The sequence below is a fragment of the Nicotiana attenuata genome, unplaced genomic scaffold (genome assembly GCF_001879085.1).
Source record: "Nicotiana attenuata strain UT unplaced genomic scaffold, NIATTr2, whole genome shotgun sequence".
NCBI lineage: Eukaryota > Viridiplantae > Streptophyta > Magnoliopsida > Solanales > Solanaceae > Nicotiana > Nicotiana attenuata.
Genome location: NW_017671791.1, coordinates 103,965 through 109,964, shown reverse-complemented (window position 1 = coordinate 109,964; position 6,000 = coordinate 103,965).

Below are 6,000 nucleotides of genomic sequence, written 5' to 3'. Positions count from 1 at the left end.
GATCGGAATTGATTTTGGAGGTCCGGTGTAGAATTAGGCTTGAATTGGCAAAGTTAGTATTTTGGCGAATTCCGGTTGATAGGTGAGATTTTCATTCGAGGGTCAGAATGGAATTCCGAGTGTTGATGTAGCTTCTTTAGGTGATTTGAGATGTGTGTGCAAAATTTCAGGTCATTCGGAGGTGTTTTGGTCGGGTTTTTGATCAAATGCGTAATTCGGAAGTTTTAGAAGAACTTAAGCTTGAATCGATGAAATTTGATAGTTTTGGTGTTGTTTGTGGTGTTTTGATGATTGGAGCAAGTTTGAATGATGTTTTAGGATGGGTTGGCACTTTTGGTTGAGGTCTCGGGGTGATATTGGATGGCCATCGGGATGAATTTTGGACTTGTGAGATTGCTGGTGTTTTTCTGGTTTCTGGTATTTCCACATCTGCGGAAAGGGGACCGCAGATGCGGTTACGCAGGTGCGAGAAGGTGGTCGCAGGTGCGGTTATTTGGCTAGGAAGGAGGGAACCGCAGATGCGGAAGGGGAGCCGCATCTGCAATACCGCGGATGCGGTAGAGGAGTCGCAGAAGCGAAGGGATGAGGCCATGGTATTTTTCGCAGAATCGGACAAAGTTCCGCAGAAGCGGAGTCCGCAAATGCGGATAACTGACCGCAGAAGCGGTCCTGGGAATAGTGAAGATCCGCAGAAGCGGAGGTAAAACCGCAGAAGCGGTAGTCGCATATGCGGTAAGGTAACCGCAGATGCGAAAATGCCTGATCAGAGAAGGGTTTTAAAAGCTCATTTGTTCCGCGAGCTAAGGTTTATTTCCACCATTTTTGATCGACCTTGAGAGCTTTTGGACGGAAATTGAAGGGTATTTCGACTGGGTATGATTGGAGGTGAGTTCTATGACCTAAAAACATGATTTAATGGTAGAATTAACATAGAAATTTGTGAAAATTCATCAAAGGGGGAAAAGCTAGGGCTTGGAAATTAGTATTTCAAAGTGGGATTTGATGGGTCATTTGGGCTCGGATTTGGGAGTTTTTGATATGTACAGACTCGTGGCGAGATAAGGAATCCGATGATGTTAATTTTTCTGATTTTTGAGAAGTGGGCCCGGGGCTCGGGTTTTGCAAATTTCGTGAATTTAGATATTTTTCGAGTCTTTTCGATTGGGTTATGTTCCCTTAGCCTATTTTACTGTATTCGTTGTGGTTTTGATCAGATTCGACACGCGAGGAGGTCGATTTGCGAGGCAAGGGCTTAGCGAGCTAGGATTTTGGCCTGCTTGAGGTGAGTAATGATAGTAAATGATATCCTGAGGGTTTGAAACCCCGGATTTGCACAACGTAGTGCTATATTGAGGTGAAACACGTGCTTAATGGCAAGCGCGGGGTTGTTTACTACTGGGGATTGTGACTTGGTCCGTCCCGTCTGATATTTTACCGCGTATTTGACTGAGCTGTTCTGTTTATCATCATGATTTGGGCTTATTGCCATGTTTGGCTTATTGCCGACTATTTGAATCCTTCGGGGATTGTTATCACTGTTTCCTCTCTATTTTGATACGTTATTTGAACTCAGTCCTAATGATTATACTGTTTTGCAAACTTAGCCGCTTTAATTGAATTTTTTGAGACTTTAATGATATTTCACTATTGTTTGGGCTGAGAACTATTAGTTTTATTGATGCCCGAGGGGCTTATGATGTTTCTGGACTGAGTGAAGCTTTCAGGCCTTGAGTGTGATGTGAGGAGGCTTTCAGGCCTCGAGTGTTATGTGAGGAGGCTTTCAGGCCCCGAGTGTGATGTGAGAAGGCTTTTAGGCCTTATGTTGATATAGCGCTTGGGCCGTAAGGGGCCCCTCCGGAGTCTGCACACCCATAGTGAGCGCGGGTACCCATGTGATTTGAGAGTGAGCCCGAGGGGCTGATACTATGCTGTGTGATTGAGAGTGAGCCCGAGGGGCTGATACTATGTTGTGTGATTGAGAGTGAGCCCGAGGGGCTGATACTATGCTGTGTGACTGAGATTGAGCCCGAGGGGCTGTTATTGTACTGAGCGAATGATACTGGGCCCGAGGGGCAGTTTTACTATTCACTATTCATTTACTGTTTTACTTGATTTACCTGTCTTTAAAAATTGAGATTTCATTTGACTCTTTACGGATTTTTACTGCTTTAATGATTTACTGCATGATATAGATTTGCCTTGTGCTGTTATGTGTTTTCTTACCTTCGGTTATTATTTATTATTATTACTCACTGGGTCGGAGTACTCACATTACTCCCTGCACCATGCGTGCAGATTCAGGCATAGCAGAGTCCGCACCTGAGCACTGATATTTCTCCCCAGACCAGACGGCGAGTTGGAGCTTCGAGGTAGCTGTTTGACGTCTGCAGCCCCTTGACTCCCCCATTTTATGTTATTTCAATTCCTTCAGACTATTGTATCAGATATTCTATCTCTTAGACTTGTAGCAACTCTGTAGTAGCTCATGACTTGTGACACCCCGGTTTGGGCTGTGTCGGGATGGTTTCCTTTGTTATTATCGTTGTTCCGTATTATTGACTATATTAAGCATGTATTAGAAGTGTTAGTGTTATTTAATTGCTTAAAAGAAGTGATTCCGTTGTTCTGGCTGGCCTTGTTTTCACGAGAGGCGCCATCACGGCCGGGTTTGGGATTTGGGCCGTGACAAGTTGGTATCAGAGCCTAGGTTACTAGGTCTCATGAGTCATAAGCTGGTTTAGTAGAGTCTCGCGGGTCGGTACGGAGACGTCTGTACTTATCCTCGAGAGGCTGCAGAACCTTTAGGAAAATTCCACATTCTTGAAATTCTTGTCGTGCAAACTTGTTGATCCGAGTACTAAATTTCTCTTTATTCTATCCTCTCACAGATGGTGAGGACACGAGCTACCGGACGTGGCGGATGACCACCAGTACCACCCACTAAGACCACCAGAGGCCGTGGACGCGGTCATGGTCGTGGCAGAGGCAGAGCAGCAGGGGCAGCGCCTGTTGATCCACCAGTTGCCCCAGCTCAGGATCAGGCTCCAGCAGCACCAGTTCAGGCACCGGCGGTACCCATCGTGATTCCTGGCCTTCAGGAGACTTTAGCTCAAATTTTGACAGTTTGCACTTGCCTGGCTCAGGTCGTCTCAGCCACCACAGCAGCAGCTACTTCGCAGGCTGGGGGAGGCAATTAGACCCCCGCTGCTCGCACACCTGAGCAGGTAGTGCAGGGATTACAGACTCCAGAGGCACCTCCAGCTCAGCCAGTTGCACCCGCACAGGAGTTCAGGGTTCCAGCTATGCCCGAGGATGAGCAGCGTCGTCTTGAGAGGTTTGGTAGACTCCAGCCTCCGACATTCAATGGTGCTGAGGGCGAGGATGCCCAGGGTTTTCTCGACAGATGTCAGCGGATGCTCCGTACAGCAGGGATTCTTGAGTCCAGTGGTGTGGCTTTTACTACTTTCCAGTTTACTGGGGATGCCCTCACTTGGTAGGAGGTGTATGAGAGGCGTAGGCCGACCGGTGCAGCACCTTTGACTTGGCAGGAGTTCTCCACTCTCTTCTTGGAGAAGTATGTACCGCAGTCCCGCAGAGAGGAGCTGCGCAGGCAGTTTGAGTGGCTACGGCAGGGAGATATGACTGTGTCTCAGTATGAGATAAGGTTTTCAGAGTTGGCTCGTCATGCCGTCTGGATGGTCCCGTCGGATCGGGAGCGAATTAGGAGATTTGTAGATGGCCTTAACTACCATCTCCGTGTTCTTATGACTAGAGAGAGAGTATTGGGTGCTTCATTCGAGGAGGTGGTTGATATAGCTCGAGAGATTGAGGCGGTTCGCCGTCAGGATCGAGAGGAGAGGGAGGCCAAGAGGCCTCGAGGTTCTGGCAGTTACAATGGCACTCCTTCGAGGGGCCAGTTCCAGCAGGGTCGGGGTCGTTCTTTCAGGCCCGCTCAGTCGGCTCGTCCCGAGTATCGCGGAGCATCTTCAGGTCGTGGTTATCATGGTTCTCAGCAGAGTCAGCCATCTCTCAGCGCTCTTCCAGCACAGAGTTCATCTCGTGCCCCGTCTGCTCAGGGTTCTTCCAGGCCGAGTGCATCAGCTAGTCACTCCGGCGCGAGGGGTTCCCTTCAGTCCCAGTCTCCAGCACCTGGGAGCTGCTATGAGTGTGGAGAGTTTGGGCATATGTGGAGGTAGTGTCCTCGTCGTGCTGCTAGCTCATCTCAGTAGAGGGGTCAGCCCTCGTCTTCTGGTCCGGTTTCTTCAGCACCCGCCCCGCCAGCTAGGAGTGAGGGTCAGGTAGCCAGGGGTCTCCCCAGAGGTGGAGGTCGATCCGGCGGTGGTCAGGCCCGTTTTTATGGTCTTCAGGGCAGGACAGATGCCATTGCTTCAGATGCCGTCATTACAGGTATTATTTCAGTCTGCCACAGAGATGCCTCAGTCTTATTTGATCCCGGTTCCACCTATTCTTATGTGTTCTCATATTTTGCTCATCATTTGGGTACGTCCCGAAGGTGTCTTGCTTTACCTGTTCATGTATCTACCCCGGTGGGCGATACTATTATTGTAGACCACGTATACCGGTCATGTTTGGTTACTATTGGGGGTCTGGAGACCCGAGTTGATCTGTTGCTATTGAGCATGGTGGATTTTGATGTTATTTTGGGCATGGACTGGTTATCTCCGTGTCATGCTATCCTAGACTGTCATGCTAAGACAGTCACTCTGGCTATACCGGGTGTACCGAGGATCGAGTGGCGTGGTGTGACTGATCATGTTCCTAGTAGGGTGATTTCATTCCTAAAGGCCCAGCATATGGTTGGGAAGGGTTGCCTTTCATATTTGGCATTCGTGAGGGATGTTGGAGACGAGACTCCTAGCATTGATTTTGTTCTAGTTGTGAGGGAGTTTCCCGATGTCTTCCCTGCAGACCTGTCGGGCATGCCCCCGGACAGGGATATTGATTTTGGTATTGACCTGGTGCCGGGCACTCAGCCCATTTCTATTCCGCCATATCGTATGGCACCAGCGGAGTTGAAAGAATTGAAGGATCAGCTTCAGGAACTCCTAGATAAGGGGTTCATTCGGCCTAGTGTGTCACCGTGGGGTGCACCGGTTCTATTTGTGAAGAAGAAGGATGGCACCATGAGAATGTGCATTGACTACAGGCAATTGAACAAGGTAACAGTGAAGAACAAGTATCCCCTGCCTCGCATTGATGATTTATTTGACCAGCTTCAGGGAGCGAGGGTGTTCTCCAAGATTGATCTCCGTTCGGGCTATCACCAGTTGAAGATCAGGGATTCAGCTATTGTGAAGACTGCTTTCAGGACTAGATATGGGCACTATGAGTTTCTTGTTATGTCTTTTAGGCTGACCAATGCCCCAGCAACGTTCATGCATTTGATGAACAGTGTATTTCGGCCTTATCTGGATTCGTTCGTTATTGTTTTTATTGATGATATCCTGGTGTACTCGCGTAGTCAGGAGGAGCACGCGCAACATTTGCGGGTTGTATTGTAGAGATTGAGGGAGGAGAAGCTTTATGCAAAGTTCTCCAAGTATGAGTTTTGGCTCAGTTCAGTGGCTTTCTTGGGGCACGTGGTGTCCAACGAGGGTATTCAGGTCGACCCGAAGAAGATAGAGGCGGTGCAGAGTTGGCCTAGACCGACCTCAACCACAGAGATTCATAGTTTCCTTGGTTTGGCAGGGTATTATCGCCGGTTTGTTCAGGGATTTTCCTCTATTGCATCGCCCTTGACCAAGTTGACTCAGAAGGGGGCTCCATTTGTATGGTCGGACGAGTGCGAGGAGAGCTTTCAGAAGCTCAAGACAGCTTTGACCTCAGCTCCAGTATTGGTTTTGCCATCAGCTTCAGGTTCTTACATTGTATATTGTGATGCTTCGAGAGTTGGGATTGGATGTGTATTGATGCAGGAGGATAGAGTTATTGCGTATGCTTCACGTCAGTTGAAGCCCCACGAGAAGAACTACCATGTAC